General features: G+C 36.9%; 1 protein-coding gene across 2 annotated transcripts in view; it reads left to right on the forward strand.

Moving 5' to 3' along the window:
• MAGI3 (membrane associated guanylate kinase, WW and PDZ domain containing 3) overlaps positions 1 to 19,711 on the forward strand; it is a 592,065-nt gene that overhangs the window by 168,374 nt on the left and 403,980 nt on the right. The gene's annotated exons all lie outside the window — the stretch shown is intronic.

Here is a 19,711-nt window from a genome sequence, read left to right on the forward strand (position 1 = left end):
TACCTACAAGCTCAACCCATTTTATTAGGTTATGTCTTTAAAACACAAAATCAGCTAATTAATATACACAACTAAGCCTTAAAAAATCAAATCTTACATTTTATACTCTGCAGCTGGATAAAAAAGTAATTGGAAACACATTAAGGGAAAAACAATTTTATAGTATACTGTCCCTTTAAGTAACTGTACCTTTTTGGTATCCAGTAACACATGATGTATACAGTAGAATTTTCACTCCTTTGAATGACTCACTTCTTTTGGGCTCCATATTTGTAATGTACTGAGGCATATAAGAACTTTTACATGTATCTAACAGTGACTTTCGAAATGGACATTTTTAGTGTCCATTATTTTTGTGAAAATGTTATTGGGCAGCTTGCTAAAATACTGGATTATCCGTCTGAATACTCTGACACCTGGCAACCCTAGCCAAACACAAGACCAATCACCAGCTCCTGAGCCTACCCAGGTATACTTTTCATCAAAGGATACAAAGAGAATTTGATAACAGAAGCAAAAAAAAAAAAATTTTCTTAAAATTAAATGCTCTTATCTAACCCATAAAAGTTTAGTTTTGACTTATGTGGCCCTTTCAAGGGACACATTGCTCAAAGTTATTCCTATTGTGTATAAAAATCTTTAGTCCCAATTGGAAAATTTTCAACTGGGTACCCCCCATACCGAAAGATAAAATAGTGCCTTAGTTTTAAAGAATGCATAATTACTTTTGCCAAGCGCAGCTACTGGTGTAGCCAAACATGTGCTTGCAACATTACTTAAAGGGACAGTCAACACAAGCATTTTTGTTGCTTAAAAAGATAGACATTCCCTTTTATTACCCATTCCCCAGTTTTGCGTAACCAACACTGTTATATTAATATACTTTTTACTTCTGTGATTACCTTGTATCTAAGCATCTACTGGATGCCCCCTGATCACATGACATGTTGTTTATTATCTATTGACTTTCATTTTAGCCAATTAGTGAAGTGTCTGCCATGGGCGTGATCACAATGTTATCTATATGGCTCACATGAACTAGCTCTCCCCTGTTGTCAAAAGCAAATAAGAAAACATGTGATAAGAGGCAGACTTAGAGGGCTTAGAAATTATCATATGAGCCTTCCTAGGTTTAGCTTTCAACTAAGAACAAAGCAAAGTTGTTGTTAAAAGTAAATTGGAAAGTTTTTTAAAATTACATGCCCAATTTGAAATAAGTTTTTTCTATACTTGACTGTCCCTTTAATAGGGATTTACAGTTAGATTCATAGAATGATATTCTCATAAATGTGTTCAAATATTTTATATAATACATTTAATGAGGAACAAATTTCTTTATTTATTGAAAGGATTGTGTATGTTTTAGACTATTTGTATATGTTCTATTTGTGTGATCAGCAAATTATTAATGCTAGCTTAAGTTTTTTTTTTTTTTTTTTTTTTAAGGGTTGCAGAATGAGCTTATTTGACTTCTTTCCGTTTATTTTTTTCAGTGACCTATGCTCCTGTAATTTGAGTGTATGTTTACTATACATCTTGGCCTAAAAGGCTGCATAAGCAAGTTTTGTGATTAAACATAGTTTACTCGCGGATGTGGGAGGATACATAGCACAGTCATATTATGAGAAGGTCACATGTCATAGTTTAAATAATTTCTAGGTGCCCCTCCTTCAGGCCCCTATGTAGTATTAGCTAAATGACCGTACCAGCTGTGTCTTATCACAGGTGGGTGTGTGGAATCCCAATGGAATTTATTTAACGGGACATAAAAGATGAATTTGACCCAGGGACGGACTGATTAGCTGGGCAAATAGGACCTGGACCAAGGGCCCAGCATGTTGGGGGGCCCAGAAATGGCACCTCCTTGGCTCCTGGTGAGCTGCTTAAACTGTGGCTGACAGCTGCCCTTTCAGTAACTGAGCAGTTAAGTGTGGGACTAGTGGGGGCCCTGGCCCCAGAGTCGGAGTCTTATGTCTGTATGTGGGGTTTGTTGCTCAGGGGGCCCTAGAGTGTTTGCAGGGGCTCTGTCGGGGTGGAGTCTGTCGCAGTGGAGTGTGGATTCTTCCCCTGGAGGTTGGGGCCCCTGTCTCTGGCCCTTGATATTGGGGGTCCTGGCCCTGGAGGTTGGGGGGTCTGGTAGGGGCAGGGCAGAGAAACTACCATGTTAATTTGAATACATTTCGGTCAATGTGAGACAGTGGGGCCCTTCCCTAATTTTTGCCCAGGGCCCAGATTGGTCTCAGTCCGCCCCTGATTTGACCAGATGTTATGTACATTTTCCCTTATAGAAAGCCTTCTTTTTAAAAGTTATCACTTTCTTCAGTTGTGTGCAAAGCCTATATCTGTGAATGTGCCAAGTACCAGTGGTGAAAGGGATATTAAACAGTCTGTTTCATTGGTGTAATAAAAATAAAAAAAACACAATCAGCAGTGTCTTATACTTAATAGAAATTATTGTAATATGTATTATTCATCATTTTAAATGGATTGTTCCTTTTTATTTATTTTACACTACGTGTTCAGTGTCCATTACTTCCTGTCACAGCCCTAAAAAATGGAGGAGGCCTCTGCAGGAAGTTTTATCTTAGCCTGATGTCATAAAACTTCTATAATAAAATCAGCTGGTTTACTTTAAAGTAAATAGACTAGAATAGATAACAAGGAGTTAGGTTTGCTAATGCCCTGATCAGTCTGAAACGTAGGTTACATTCTAACATGTCAGCTCCCTTATCACACTGAGCGCAGGGGCTACTCTGAGAATTTCAAAATGCTCATTATGCAAGAAAATAAGTAAGCCGGTGCGTTTTTTGTTTTATTTTTGCACAATTGGTTTCTTTTTATGTTTATTTTGATTAACATATGTGTTTTTACCAAAGGAGCGCTATCTTGAAGCATCATGTGACCTTGCATGTACTCTGTTAAAAGCATATGATAAGTGCTTAATGCGTTAGTGTTCCTTTTAAAGGGACAGTAAAGCTTAAATGGATCAGATATTGCGTTGATTTATAAGCAACTTTCAAATGTACTTCTGTTCTCTATTTTGCTTAGTGTACATATTTGCTGACAGCAATGTTTGCAAAAATGGTTATAGTAATATTATACATAGTTGCAATCCGCACACTCCTAAGAGCTTATCATCCTTTCTATATTTAACAAAGGATGCCAAGAGAATGAAGGACATTTGATAATAAATAGAAGTAAATTGCAATCAAGTAATGCTAGTCCAACTCTTATCCCTTCCTCCATGGTCATGCTCAAACTCCGAGAGTGGTAAACCTCACCCAGACCCAGGAAAATACCCATCTAACACTGCTCCATAGAAGTTGCTGTCATTATGCAATCAGAATGCCATGGAAATCAAAAGTATGTTGTGACAAAAAATATTCTACCAACAACATTCCAGGGCAGGCGGGGGGGGGGGTGTTCTGACCATTAGCTAACTGACCAGCAACTCTTCTTCTCTGTGCCTAAATAATGCCCCTTCCAATACATTTTGTCCATAGCAGCCTTAATTATTTGCTTTTTCTCCTACATTCTGTAGGTGGTTTGTACCCATTTAAGTAAAATCTTTTTATAAAATACCCAGCTTTACATCCTATTCTTGTGCTGCCCTCATTTGTTTAATTATTGGGCTCCAGGGACCACAAGTCACTTTACACGCAACCTTGTGACTTCCTGCCTGCAAAGTTCTTAATTATGTGGTGGTGGTTTTTTTTTCTCCTCTTTGAATCCAAAATCATCTCATCAATTTTCCTGCATGTGTAAATCTGCAAAGGATCTTGGTAATGCTCCACTTGGCTTTAATTTAAATTTATCTTGGTTACATCACTCCTAATAACACTAAAATAATTAAAAACAAATGAAAGATTAGGCTGGAAACTCTGCAAGTGTGAAAGCAAAGCATATGGCTGATTAAGCAGAGTATATGGGATTAGTGTTACAGTGAATATAGGATAGAAAAGACTGTGATTAGATGTTTGTATTGAACTACTGGATAAATCTTGTAATTATACAACATAGCTGTACTTAATCCATAGTGTTAGATCTAATGCTGCTAACTTACTAAAGTGTTTTTTATGCAGCGCTCCCCCCCCCCCCCATATTTTAAACTAAACCGTCTTCAAAGAAGTAGCATTTTTACAGCTTGATATTAACACATTTGTAGTCATTGACTTATTGTACATTAGTGACAAAAATGGCTTCCTGCATCATGCGTGTCCTATATACCGGTACCTTAATTATTTTTGTTCTGCTTTAGCAACTTTACATTGCAGGCATTTTGGAAATATTAAAGGGGCATGACTTGCATTTAAAATGCACAGCACAACAGTGCAAATAGAATTCAATTAAAATATATATATATATATTTTTGCAATATATTAACTGAAAATTACATTTCCAATGATTTAATAAAAATGAAATAGCATTGCAAGACAGATTTGATTTTGTTTTGCTTGATTTTGCTATAAAACGGTCTTGATTTTGCTGTAAAAAATATTCTTGTCCCACACTTGTAAATTCTAAAATGTATGTATGCTGCAGAATGATGCAAACTGCCTGAACCAGCTACATATTGGCTCTCACTTGATTGCGATTAATAATGACGATCTGTACACTGCTCTATGCAGCCACTTTAAGTATGTTGCAAACTGCCTGATCCAGCTTTATATACTATAAAGGGACAGTCTACTCCAGCTTGTGATTACCTTGTATCTAAGTCTTTGCAGTCTGGCCCTTATTTCAGTTCTTTTGACAGGCATGCATTTTAGCCAATCAGTGCTGACTCTTAAATAACTCCACGGGAGTGAGCACACTTATCTATATGATACACATGAACTAACAGTGTCTTAACTGTGAAAAACTGTCAAAATGCACTGAGATAAAAGGCAGTTCAACAGCTTAGAAATTAGCATATGAGCCTATCTAGGTTTAGCTTTCCACAAAGAATACCAAGAGAGCACATAAAATTAGATGATAAAAGTAAATGGGAAAGTTGTTTAAAATTGCATGCCCTATCCGAATCATGAAAGTTTAATTTTGACTAGACTGTACCTTTTAAAGGGATGTTGTATGTAGAAAGAGTAGCTCTCCTTATCTTATTTTACTCTCATTGTACACTAATTTGAATCGACAAGTTCTAGAAAACGACCTGGTGGTTTCAATGAGCAAAACCAACTATTTCAAATACAACATTAAACCTAGATGGCAATTTCCTATATAATAAAAACTTAGCAGGTGGTATAACAAGTCATTGGAAACCAATTTTTACAGCACACTGTTCCTTTTAAATACATCCAAGCTCTAGGCTCTTTGTTTTTTCAAGCAAAAGCAAGCACAATAAATAATAAATGTACATTGCAATTTTGTTTTTATTCATTTGTTGTGAATTACATTACGAGTTTAATATCTTTTTTTTAAAAAACAATACTGATAAACTAATGACATTGTAACATGCATGTAACCCACAGGCAATATGGCTGTAGCTCACTTGTGTCGGTATTGCTCACAGTGATGTCATGCATCGCATTGCTGGCTACACTTGGAGCATGCTCAGAATGGGAAATATACATGCGCAAGGGATGTGGCCTTATCTGCAGCAGGATGTTTGGAAACTCCCCCCACACACACTTTTTATAAAATGATTAATGCTAGAATAATTTTTTTAACTCCAATAAATGTAATAAATGCTTATACTTTAAAGGGACAGTCAACACTTCTGTTAACATGATTTGGTATTGAAAATAAAAAAACGAAGACCTGCCTGCACTATATCCCTCCTGCCTTGCCGCCTTGCTTCTGTCCTAATCAGCGTCGCTAACTTCTCTAATAACCGGTAAATATGGCAGCCGAACTCCCCCCACCATTACGTAGCTGCCTTCTTCTTCAACTGATAAGCAAATCAGAATCCAGTCCTAGGACAGAAATTGCACGCGCGGTATTAGAGTAGTTAGCGACGCTGGTTAGGACAGAAGCAAGGCGGCAAGGCAGGAGGGGTATAGTGCAGGCGGATCTCCGTTTTTTTTATTTTCAATATCAAATCATGTTAAATGAAGTGTTGACTGTCCCTTTAATGTTTAGTTAAATTGCTGCATGTATCACATTAAAAAAAATCACTTAGAACTAAAACAGTTTCACACTTTTATTTAGTTGTTTACAAATATATATTGTGTGCCCACACACTGCACTTGACAAACCTTAAAAATCACGCAAAAGATAAAAGCTGAGCAATCAAACGTGATAGTTTTATATCGGCGAACTGTTAGAAACCAGATATTGTTCTTGCCAATCAGAAGACACTTTGAGCATAGGGACAGAGATCAGTTGCTGGATATTGCTCTTTGATACGCATGTGTTCAATTTTTAATTAAATGCTAACGTTTTTGTGTTTGGGAAAAGTATTTTCATGTTCTAGGTTATGCTAGCATTCACTAAGTCTCCACGGCTTTGTGCTTTTTCTAATTGTCTTTCTGTTGTTAAAAGCCTTGGCTTGCACAGGATATGGACCTTCCAGTTATAATTAGGAAGCAGATTCTATTTTATATTCTTTGTGAGGAAGAGTAGTCTCCGTATACCAATTATCCTGCATTAATTCACTGCTTTGCATTATTTTTATGGCATGATCGTTGCTTAGTTGGTTCTACTTTCTTGAGTTAGGTTACGCCAGGCCATTATTGTATGCCATGCAGATAGGAATGATAGCCAAGCGCAGTTGTTAACAAAGTGTAATGTGTTGTACAGATTGTACTTGCATGTATGCCAGTGTTTTAGTTATCCACTCTTAAGGGGGGGCACACAGAAGGCCTGCTTTTAAAGGGATGCTATATGGGTTATTTTGAGAGAGAGTTTGTGTGTATGTACCAGGGATAGGCACGAGCCAAGGCTGTGGCGGACATTTTCTAAAGTAAAGACCTTTAGTGAAGGACACCAAGGTACATTTACAATTAAAACTATTATTTTATAGTGCTGAATTTTATTATACTGATGCAGATACCACTGATCCTATAACCAGCCCTTGTCTGGCTATACACATGTGCCAGTGTCAATACTGTGTCTTTGTATAGAGCTGGGTGTTATTATATAGATGCAGATACACATCCAGTATTTCACTCAGGCTTTATTTATTCCATAACTTATCACCCAATATTGCTAGCAGTCTCTTGACAAGCCACTAATTTTATTCTCACTAAATATTTTCCCTTTCCTATTATTTAATCAGAAAGAAAAGATATACTAAGGTTATGATTCACAACCTTACTATATCTTTTCTTTCTATTTAAATACTATTTATAATAAACCTCAGGTGCTGGTTAAAGTGCTTTACCTTTGCATATAAAGCTCCAGGGACACAGTGGCAGCTTGCTTCTTGAATCTTCCCTCTCTCTCTGTCTCACTCAGTCGTTTTCTGGTACTAAGCGGCATCATGTGGGAGTGGCCACAACCCTGCAAAATGTGGCGCCACATGTGTTAAGGAGGAGTCAGGACCAGTATTCATCTGTCTTACTCCTCCCTCCCCACAGCAAAATGGGCGGCGGACACTGCAAGGGCCAGTTCACGGACACCAGTGTCCGTATACGGACACCTTGCCTATCCCTGGTATTTATGTATGTATGTGTGCATGTATAGAGAGAAAGAGAAAAAAACAAAACATGGAAATGGGCTACACTCTCTCATCAAACCAGACTGGGTACATATCTGATGACACTGCAAACTCACCGCCCTGAGTGCTCACCAGCACTCTCACAATCGCCGCACAGCTTTCAGTGACCCAGGTAGTTAACCCCAGACAAGCTTGTGTGCAAAGCCCATATGGAAAATTACAAAACACAATTACGAACACAACACATAGAAAGTCTGTCGCTCTCTTTCAAGCACACAGCTAGATTAAAAGCAAATGGAAAAGTTTGTTACAGCATCTGATTCATGAAAGCTTTACTTTTTTTGTCCCTTTAATCAAATTAAGTTGCCTTAATTTTCCCTCCAGTTGAGAGAAATCCTTGACTGTGCAGTTGTGTTTACAATATGTTTAGGAACCAGTAGGGTAAGGGATATTTAGTATAGAACATATGCAATGCCTCTTTTAAAATGAGAAGAGGTTTTGAAGCCGGGGACTTGCAAGCTATAAGGGAATCCAACTGTACAGCACACGTGGAGGTTAAAACACTTGGATAATCTCATTAAAAAAAAAAAGACAGAAAGGTCTTACTTGCTTTTGTGAAGAAATGAATGTAAGACTCTGAAGATAAGTGTAGCTGAGCAATACTTATCTGCTGTCAATCTCTGTTTCTCATCATACACCAGTCACCTGCATCCAGTCAGCCACTGGACAAGACCTGGTGATTAATCAGGCCCTTCACATATTGACTGATGGCTCTCCTCTTGCTGCTTTATAACTCAAACCAAGCTAAGCTGCTCGGGCTTCTGTATTAGAGACTCATTTTGATATATTTAGCCTTTAGAGATGAGGTGCTGAACAGCAGAGAGAAATCTCAGTAAGTAACCTAAATAATAGTCTATTGGGAGAAGGCTTAGCTAGTAATGGATGTGCTTAAAACCACATCCATGCTTTAAGCAATTGCTGACTAGGGCCTAGATTGCATTGGGCTCACACTTTATAGAGTATAATGCAAGCTATCGGCAGCTCTGCTGTTATCATTTGCCGCTAATGCACCATTAAATTAGGAGTGATACTCGAGTTGACAAAGTTGCTTAACAGCAGCACACTTCTTAATAATGACTCCCATTCTTTCTATGGGTCTGACAGGTAATTGCTTGTTGCTGCTACCCGACCTATATATACAGAGCCGTAAGCTGGTGCAAAGCCTTTTCCTGCCACCTGAGAGCTGAAACTAAGCAACCCGCTCAAGTTCATCACAATAATGCCCCAACTATGGCTTCCTTTCCTTGTAATAACCCCTTTTGCACTATCCATGACCAGCCACTATTCTCTCCTAACTTACCCCCTTATTTATAACTAGCTCAATGCTCTGTCCCCTCTCGCTTCCCCCAGACCCACAAACCTAGCATCCTTGTTCCACCTGCAGGTCAGTTTCCCCTGTGCAACCCCCTTCAACCATCACCTACCTTACACTTAAGAGTCCTCCTTTAAAAAAAAAATAAAATATATATATATCTCTACTCACCCAAAATACAAATCCTCAGTCCCTTAAAGGGACATTGTACTGCCAATTTTAATGTATTTTCAATGATTGATTTTACCTGATGGAGTTATTAATTTGTATACAAATAGCTTTTTTTAAAATGTCTGATTTTGCCTGGTGAATCCACCATCTACACTGAAAATGTCAATACTTCAGTAATGAGTACAGAAAAAGCTACATAAACAAAACCCAGCAGAAGAAATAACACCCCCTATGGAATCTTGGGGGAGAGAGGTAAAAAAAATAGTTTTTCAGCTGTTCTGAGTATTTTGCTTTAGGTATACTGACAGAGATAAGATAATGTGGTCTTGAGAGTGCAATCTCAGCCCATTTTAATGGATTGTCTTTTCAAGGAGCAAAACTGCTTTTTCACTTGTAAATATTATCCTAAAGGAGCACTTTTGCTATACATTTATATACCCTGCAGCAGCTAGTATAACATATTGAACTTATTAAAGGAAAACCAATTTTACAGTACACTTTCCCTTTTTAAAGTATTTTTTTAATTACTTTAGTGCATATAATCTCTAATATCAACTAATCAGAATTTAAAGGGACACTCAAGTCAAAATGAAAGATTCTTGATTCAGATAGAGCAGGCAATTTTAAACAACTTTCCAATTTACTTCCATTAACAAAATGTGCAGTATTTTTGTATTTACACTATTTGAGTCACTAGCTCCTACTGAGCATGTTCAAGAATTGACAGAATATACATATATGTATTTGTGATTGGCTGATGGCTGTCACATGATACAGGAGGAGTGGAAATAGACAAAACTGAAATTTGTCAGAAAAATAATGTACAACTCATTTGAAGTTCAGACTAAGTGCTATTGCATTGTCTTGTTATTGTGCATTTGTTCATTATGCAAATCTACTGTATTTACTGGTCCTTTAAATGGGTGGTGTCAGATCTGAAACCAAACTACTCTTCGCTGATCAACTAGTGCACAAGTCTTGCTTTTGAGATCTGATTCTTTGAAAAATAAACCTGTATGATCCATTTTATGAACAGGAAAATATTGCTTAACAAGTTTTAAAGGGATATGAAACCCACAACATTTTTCTTTTGTGATTCTATTATTATTATTAATTTTTGTTCTTTTGGTATCTTTTGTTTAAAAACAGGGACGTAAGCTTATGCGCCTGCCCATTTCTGGAGCACTATATGGCAGCAGTTTTGCAAGAATGTTATCCATTTGCAAGAGCACTAGATGGCAGCACTATTTCCTGTCATGTAGTGCTCCAGATGCATACTTGGGTATCTCTTCAACAAAGAATATCATGGGAACAAAGCAAATTTGATAATAGAAGTCAATTTGGAAACTTTTTTTTTTTTTTTTAAATTGTATGCTCTGTCTAAACCACACAGGCATATTTTTGGGGTTCATATCCCTTTAAGTATTCATTACCTAGCCAATTACAGAAAACACATTTGGGATCCAGCAGAGACATTTAAACTAATTCTGATTTATATTTGGTTAGAAGTCTTCCGCTTCTATTCTGAAATTGAGTTACTCTTTTTAAATTTGAGACAGAGCAGACTTTAAAAAATGTTTTCAATGTGCAGTTGAGCATTAAATCTGTTTTTTAAAGATCAGTAAGGTCTTTCTATGGTTCAAGAATCCCTTTAAGGACTAGCTGATTTACCTTGCTTGCTTTCTATATTAATTAGCCTTCTATAAATTCCTCTGATAATATAAACATCTTGCTGTGGTAGGTGCGGCAAACTTTTATATTCTCATCCTGGTCTTTTGAGAAACCAAGTCAATGACACAAAAACCACTGGTTAAAATATTGACATTTTGCAGTTTTAATATCAGGTTGGTTGTTATTCGGGTGAACTGACAGCATAAAAAGCCATTTTGTGTATTTTTTTTTTTTTTTTTAAACAAATTTCTGATTTACTTACATTTACAAAATGTGCACAGTCTTTTTATATTTAAAGGGACACTGAACCCAGATATTTTCTTTTGTGATTCAGATAGAGTATGGAATTTTAAGCATATTTCTAATTTACTCCTATTATCAAATTTTCTTCATTCTCTTGGTATCTTTATTTAAAATGCAAGAATGTAAGTTTAGATGTCGGCCCATTTTTGGTGAACAACAACAAATTCATCAACCAATAAAAAAAGAGATGTACAGAGTTCTGAACCTAAAAAAAACTTAGATGCCTTCTTTTTCAAATAAAGATAGCAAGAGCACGAAGAAAAATTGATAATAAGAGTAAATTAGAAAGTTGCTTAAAATTGCATGCTCTATCTGAATCACAAAAGAAAAAAAATTGGGTTCAGTGACCCTTTAAACTTTGTGAGTCACCAGTTCCTACTGAGCATGTGCAAGAATTCACAGAATATACATTATATGCATTTATGATTGGCTAATAGCTGTCACATGATACAGGAGAAGTGGAAATAGACATAATTTTGAAATTTGTCAAAGTAAAATCTACTGCTCATTTGAAGTTCAGACTAAGGGCTTGATTTATTAAGCTGGGGTGTACATATTCGCCCCTGTCTGCCCCAGATCGCCTCTAGCAGGCAGCAATCCGCCGGTGGAATTTATCATTGCACTCTAGCGCTATTTTGCGCTCACATGCAATGCCGTCCCCTGCCCATAGGCAGGAGCTGTCAAGCTCCCCGACCGGACAAGACTGGGGAGAATGAAATTCTTATTATTTACATCTATTTTCAAATGTGCATCGTTCACTTGATATCCCTTTTTGAAAATGAATACACATATATATACTACACTAGTGGGAGCTAGCTGCTGATTCTTGCCTGCACAAATTTGTCTCTTGTAATTGGCTAACTAGAGGTTTTCTGCTAGCTCCCAGTGGTGCAATGATATTCCCTCAGCAAAGGATAACAAGAGAATTAAGCAAATTTGATAATAGAAGTCAATTGGAAAGTTGTTTAAAATTGTATGTTCTATCCAGATACTGAAATAAATTTTGGGGCTTCCTGTCCCTTTAAGCGTTACATTACATTTTGTAGTATTTAATTCTGAATGATTTTTTTTATTAAAAGTTTCATGTATTAGTGAGCTATCTCACAAACCAGTTCCAGTAGAGGGTGTTACAAACACAGTTTCTTCCATATACCGTTTTGCTTTGGAACAATTATCTATGCAAGATTTATGCTCTTTCATTTCTTTGTCTGTTCCTGACCTTTTATTAAATTAAACTGTAATCCCTTTCCAGTAGACTTTATATATTTATTAAAAGCCTGGATAAAATGTATTCCGAGGTGGCAAATACAGCATTATTTAATTAAAATCTTGGAGTCCCAGTAAGAGATTTGCAAATCATTTCTATTTTACAATATACTTTTAATCTCTATTTACTTGTTATAGTTCCTCCAAAATCTAAGGATTGTATTGTATGTTACTTATAACTGAAGCTATAAATCGGAAGAACTGATGTTCACATCTAAAAATCTAAAAGCAAATTTCTGTTGACTGAGATCCAAATGATCCTACTAGAAGGTATCAGTTGATCTTCAGGGCTTTATTATATTAAAGGGACAAGAAACCCCAAAAAAATTCAGATAGATGATTCAGATAAAGCATACAATTTGAAACAACTTTCCAAACTACGGTAATTCTGTAAAGTTTACTTCAATATCTTGGAATCAACCAATGACGAGATTTGCATAAATAAAAAGAGAAGCGCTCAACCTGGGAACGAACAATAGCATAATAGCTTGTTCTATGGCTAGTTACCACCCTAGAAGCAGCCTCTTTTTGCTCAATATGTGCCTTTCACAGAGAAGAACTTTCCTGTAGCATATCAGTCTGATCCTGACTTCACAGTACAGCCCCGAAATACCAGGCAATCCCTTTATATGTGCAGTAAACAGCAGCTAGCTCCCAGTATTGTATTGCTGCCCCTGAGCCAACCTAGGAATGATTTTCAACAAAGGCTAACAAGAGAACTGAGCAAATTAGATAATAGAAGTATATTGAAAAGTTGATTCAAAATTGCATGCTCTATCTAAATCATAAAAGTTTAAAGGTTCAGTAAAGTCAAATTTAAATACACTTATGCATTTTGATATGGGATGGCATGTCTTGTGTTAATAATCTTGCACCTATGTCTCTTAACACTATTAAAAAATATATTTTTGGAAGTACTGACACTATTTTGTTACCAGCATCACCAACATATGATGCACTTTATTGAACAAAATAAATGAAAGAAAGTGGAATAAACAATACAAACAAAAATATACTGAATGACACAAGGAGATATATAAGATGCATGTGACATATGAGCCTAAGTAATTTAGTTGTTTGCTGTTAGACCCAAACTTTTGAATTCCTTTATTATAAGGGTCGTCTTTCTTTTTTTTATGTTTTCAAATATGTACAGTACTTTCTTTAACCCCTTCCCGCCCGGACTTAAATCTCTACATCGGAGCAAAGTTCCGATGTAAACAAACAAGTTAAAAAGTGAAATCACACAATCGTTTATGCAATTATGTGATTTTAACCCCTTAAGGACCAGCGACGTACCCTGTATGTCATTGGCCTTTTTTTGGGACTTGATTGTTTTATAGTGCGGTCTTGCCACCAGCATTGAGACTGCTCTATTCCACAAAGCCTGCTGGAGGGAGGGCATTAATAGTGTGTTCTTGCTAGACTTGTGCTATTATGTCCAGAAAAAAACCTTAACGACCAGTGACATACAGGGTACATTGTGGTCATTAAGGGGTTAAATGATGGGATCTGGTCAGGGGGTAGTGCCTTTGATGCTAGACACACCCTCCAGCCCGCAATCCTATTCAGGAACTGCCTTTGGTATAGCCTAGGGTGACCAGACGTCCCCAATTTTAGGGGACAGTCCCCGGACAAATAATGTCCCCGGGAAGACGGTCGGAGCCCCATGCATGTTAGCGTTACTTGTGGGAAGTTGATATATTTATCTGTTTTAGGCACTGATTAGTTGCGTAGAGCTACAGCAGCAGTTCCGCTTCCCTGGATACTTCACCGCTGGTGCTCACAGTGCAACTGAGGCTAAAAGCTTCGGACCCCTCTCTATATAGATTGTGAGGGTCTGCACAGGGTTGCCAGCCCTGCTTTGCAAGGGCTCAAAGGTGCAAGGTAAGTTCTCATTGGTTGATAATGTTTAGTTAGTAGTGGAAGCATGTTATATATGTGCAGGCGCAAGGAAATCGAGAAGCTGAGCCCTTGTTAGGTAGGTCAAGTATGTTAAAGTGGAATGTTTAAAAGTACGTAATCTTTCTAAGATTTTGATTGGTCAAAAACTACAAAGTAGGGGTATCTTCTGGTGATTGATTTTACTAGTGGCCTATTGTGAGGCATTATTATTAAAGCGCGTCTAAGAGAAGTGTATCTTTGGCTTAGAGTAATGCATGTGTGCTAAAAAAAAAGGGTACTGCGTTTGACATTTTTACTTGTGTGTTTTGGAAAAAAAAAGTAATTCTAGTTATAATAAGATTATTTAGAAATAACTTTTTTCATGTAGGTGTTTAAAGGGACACTGAACCCAATTTTTTCTTTCATAATTCAGATAGAGCATGCAATTTTAAGCAACTTTCTAATTTTACTCCTATTATAATTTTTTCTTCATTCTCTTGCTATCTTTATTTGAAAAAGAAGGCACCTAAGCTAAGGAGCCAGACAATTTTTGGTTCAGAACACTGGACAGCACTTGTTTAGTGGTGGGTGAATTTATCCACCAATCAGCAAGAACAACCCAGGATGTTCACAAAAAATGGGCCGGCATCTAAACTTACATTCTTGCTTTTCAAATAAAGATACAAAGAGCATGAAGAAAAAATGATAATAGGAGTAAATTAGAAAGTTGCTTAAAATTGCATGCTCTATCTAAATCACGAAAGAAAAAATTTGGGTTCAGTGTCCCTTTAAGCTGATCCTATACAGGCCTGGAATCCTCGACCTTGATTGATGAATCTCACTGCTTGGACTGGTGGTATAAGATAGGGAAGAAATGTGGGACCTCCCCCCTGGCTTTCTTAATTTTACTAGGCTTTTTTTTTTTTTTTTTTTTTTTTTTTTTTTTTAGGGGAACAAAGCAGGGATTAAACACATAAGCGTTTTTGCAAGTGATGATAGTAGGGGCAAAATATAATTTACTTCAAGGGGTTTAAAAAAAAAAAAAATGCCCCCGGATTTCATTTTAAAAGTCTGGTCACCTTAGTATAGCCAAAAGGCTAGGACATTCTATGCCGTTCTAAGGGTGTTAAAGCCCAGTGCAGTTAGCATGGCATAGAACTTCCTAAGGGCAGGAAGAGGGTTAAGATAAGCAACATATTTGTTTTTCTTTTGATTATTGATGTACTTTGGCCAAACGCTCCTTGGTGATATGTACCTGATATTTTGGATCTGATACCACTATACTTTTATTTAATAGGCAACCTTTATTCCTTCCTGTCATCTTCTTTTTTTTTTTTCTTGCAAAGCCATAGTATTTCAGTTCACAACGATATTATTTTATAATGTATTTAACACGTTAAAAAAATAATTACAAATATTAATTTTCCTGGGAGAAGATTGGAATGAGTCTGTCTACAAAGCTTGCCTTAAAGGGAAAGTCTAGTATAAATTAAACTTTCATTATTCAGATAGGACTTTAATTTTAATCAACTTTCCAATTTACTTTTATCATCAAATTTATTTTTTTTTCTCTTGGTATTCTTAGTTTAAAGTAAACATAAGTAGGCTCATATGCTAATTTCTAAGCCTTTGAGGGCTGCCTCTTATCACATGTTTTTTAAATCTCTTTTCAACACAAAGAGACAGAAAGTACATGTGGGCCATATAGATAACACTGTGTTCAGGCACAGGGGGTTATTTAAGATTTAGCACAAAACAATGTAAATTTAAGACAATAGATAATAAACAGTCACAGTCATGTGATCAGGGGGCTGTCAGAAGAGGCTTAGATACAAGGTAATCACAGATGTAAAAAAGTATATTAATATAACAGTGTTGGTTATGCAAAACTGGGGAATGGGTAATAAAGGGATTATCTATCTTTTAAAACAATAACAATTCTATGGTAGACTGTCCCTTTAACTTCAATAAAATGTACTTTAAAGGGATATTAAACTCAAAATTCCATTCTCAAATTCCTGATGCACTTTCATTATTTTCTTTGCTTTTACTGTGATTTTAAAAATTTAAGTATTTTCAAGCTGGAATGTATAATACTTTTATTGTTCTTGTGTAGTCACTCAAATTAGTGCCTCACCAAGGAATAACTCAGAGAACACAGATCTGCATCTAGTCACTGTTTATTATCCTAACTGAAAACCAACAGCCAATCAACATTCTGTATGCAAATTAACAAACACATCACATGACATGCTAATAACATTACAATACTGACCCTCCGTTATTGACAACAATGTTCAAGAGTTCATTTAAATCTGTCCCTTATTGGCTACAGGAAACATTCAATGGACCTTCCAAGGGGTGTGGTCATGGCTTGGAAGCAAGGTAGTGATAAATGACAGTTCTAAATGCTTTTAAAACATTTCTTCAGTCAGAGTATGAAATGTAAGCTACACATGTACCATTTATCTGGTGAAATAGCCTCTATTTGGTATTTAGCCTTTTTTGTATTCTAATCTCCTATATACTAGATATGTCTTCTTCTGAGGTTCACTTATATTCCTAAAGTCTTTCTAATATTCCTCGCCATGACAAGCTGATGATAATTATTTTTATTAATATTATTAGTTATTTGTAGAGTGCCACCAGATTTCGCAGCGCTATAAACATAGGTGGTATACAAGGTAACATTTATAGGGATAAATGGGTAGAGGGCCCTGCTGAGAGTCGCACTGTTGTAGTCAGCTCTTATGAAGGTGATCTGCAAACAGTTGGACTCTAAGGCTTACATGATAAGGGGGTTCATGGTGGATAGTAATAGGAGAGTAGAGGAACTGGTATTAGGAAAGTTTAGTGTAGGTTATATGCATCCCTGAACAGTAGAGTCTTTAGGGAGCGCTTGAAGCTTTCAAAACTAGGGTAGAATCTTGTGGAGCGAGGCAGAGAGTTCCACAAGATGGGAAAAAATCTGGAGAAGTCATGTAAATGGGAATGCGAGGAGGTAACAAGAGAGGAGAGTAGGAGGTCATGAGCAGAGCAAAGGGGAAAGAAGTAAGAGTATCTGGAGACAAGGGCTGAGATATAGGGGGGAACATTGCAGTTGAGGACCTTCTATGGCAGAGTGAGAATTTTGTGTTTAATACTGGAGGCAAGAGGAAGCCAGTGAAGGGATTGCCAGAGAGGTGCAGCAGATGAAGAGTGACGTGTAAGGAAGATGAGCCTGGCAGAGGCATTCATTATGTATTGTAAAGGAGCTAGACGGCAGCTAGGGAGACCTGAGAGGATGGAGTTGCAGTAGTCGATAACTTGTGATGCTTATGGATAAACTGACCTATACTAGATAATGAGAATTGACTTCTATTTCCTTCTGGGCTCTTATTTCTGTAAATTAGAAGTAGGGTATAATGGTACTCAATAGGAATGTGCAAATCCAGAGCCTGATTGATTCCTGTAAAAGATCTTCACGCTAAGAAAATATACGAAGGGAACCAGCGGCTTAATTTGGATCCTCACAAAGGATCTGTATGCACATACCTAGCACTCAATATTACACTATATTATTGTATGTTTATCACCCCAACAATGTTTTAAAGTTATGCGGTTTTTGTTTTTGGTATTATGTTTCATATATTTAAACTGTAGCTCATATTTATGGAGATTATTGTACTACGTTGTGATATTGCATTTAAAAAGACAGTTAACAACTTGAGATTGTAATATAAAAGGTTTAGCTATGCATTGTAAAACTAATCTATTTTATTTTTTTACCCCTTTTCATGTAATTTTGCTCTGAAAATGTTTTTCTAGTTCTTAGGAAAAAAAGCACACTACAGACTTATTAAAGCGAACTCTGCTACATATCTTTCTCTTATTGGGTTTAACTGGTAGCAACTGCAAAAACATTTCCCTTTATACTAAAGGCTGTGACACACTGCAAGCGGAGCGGTGCACAGCGTGTAGATGCAGCTGTGCGCGCTCAGTGTGTCCTGCCTTTTCATCTCTAAGCACTCTGCTGCGTCAGGTCGCGTAGCTGAGCACTCAGAGATGAAATAATTGAACTTCAGAAGCGATGCGACGCGGTGCGAAGCAGCTGCATCGCCTCGCGCCGCATCGCTTGCAGTGTGTCACATCCTTAACAGTATGACCATGGTTAGCCCTGTAAGATATGGACTCAAGGCCAGATTAGCTCCTCCAAATGAGGCAAGTAATTGGGGGAATTAGGCTATTGAAAAACAATTACGGCAAACAAGATGTTTGTTTTAAAAATATTAGGCTTGGCTAATATTTAGCAAAACAACAAAAGAGTCTTCTAATTGCAAGGTTTTTACTGTCCCTTTTAACTATAAAAATACACATGAAAATACATACTTCAAACTAAGACAAAGTGTTTAAAGGCTGTGACACACTGCAAGCGGAGCGGTGCACAGCGTGTAGATGCAGCTGTGCGCGCTCAGTGTGTCCTGCCTTTTCATCTCTAAGCACTCTGCTGCGTCAGGTCGCGTAGCTGAGCACTCAGAGATGAAATAATTGAACTTCAGAAGCGATGCGACGCGGTGCGAAGCAGCTGCATCGCCTCGCGCCGCATCGCTTGCAGTGTGTCACATCCTTAACAGTATGACCATGGTTAGCCCTGTAAGATATGGACTCAAGGCCAGATTAGCTCCTCCAAATGAGGCAAGTAATTGGGGGAATTAGGCTATTGAAAAACAATTACGGCAAACAAGATGTTTGTTTTAAAAATATTAGGCTTGGCTAATATTTAGCAAAACAACAAAAGAGTCTTCTAATTGCAAGGTTTTTACTGTCCCTTTTAACTATAAAAATACACATGAAAATACATACTTCAAACTAAGACAAAGTGATATTTTGAAGGCATTTAAGTGAAACCCCATTTAAGGGCTGTAATTATAAAATGTGCTATACTGGTATTTGAAATGCACTCTTGTTTGGTACCAGTAATATAGAGAGGAAACTGAGGAACCATGCTGGATCCTTATTTCTCAGATTTCTTTGGGTGATGTGAATCTTAAAGGGACATTAAACACTAAATAAATGCTAGATAGAATGATGCATTCAAAGGAAAGATGAGTCCATGACTAACATGTAGATGTATTTTTTAAAGTTTCATTAGTTGTTTAAAAAGTGACAAAATAAGTGTAACGTTTTAGTGTCTATAAAACACTGGGAGCTGCCATGTTGTAACTTGTGTTACCTTCTCTGCTGTGGCCAATTAGGGACCATTATAAATAGGTTACTAGAGTGTGCAGCCAATGGTTGTGCTGGATTTAACAGTGTTCTGCACTTCCATTTCTAACAGGAACTGAAAAGCTCACAATTTCAGAATGGAATTACAGGCAAAGAGGACAAAATAAATAATGAAAGTATTTTGCAGAGTTGTTTTATTATATACAATGTATCATTTTATATTACCATCTCAAAGTGTTTAA

This window comes from Bombina bombina, chromosome 3, assembly GCF_027579735.1.
Source record: "Bombina bombina isolate aBomBom1 chromosome 3, aBomBom1.pri, whole genome shotgun sequence".
In the NCBI taxonomy this organism is placed as follows: Eukaryota; Metazoa; Chordata; class Amphibia; order Anura; family Bombinatoridae; genus Bombina; species Bombina bombina.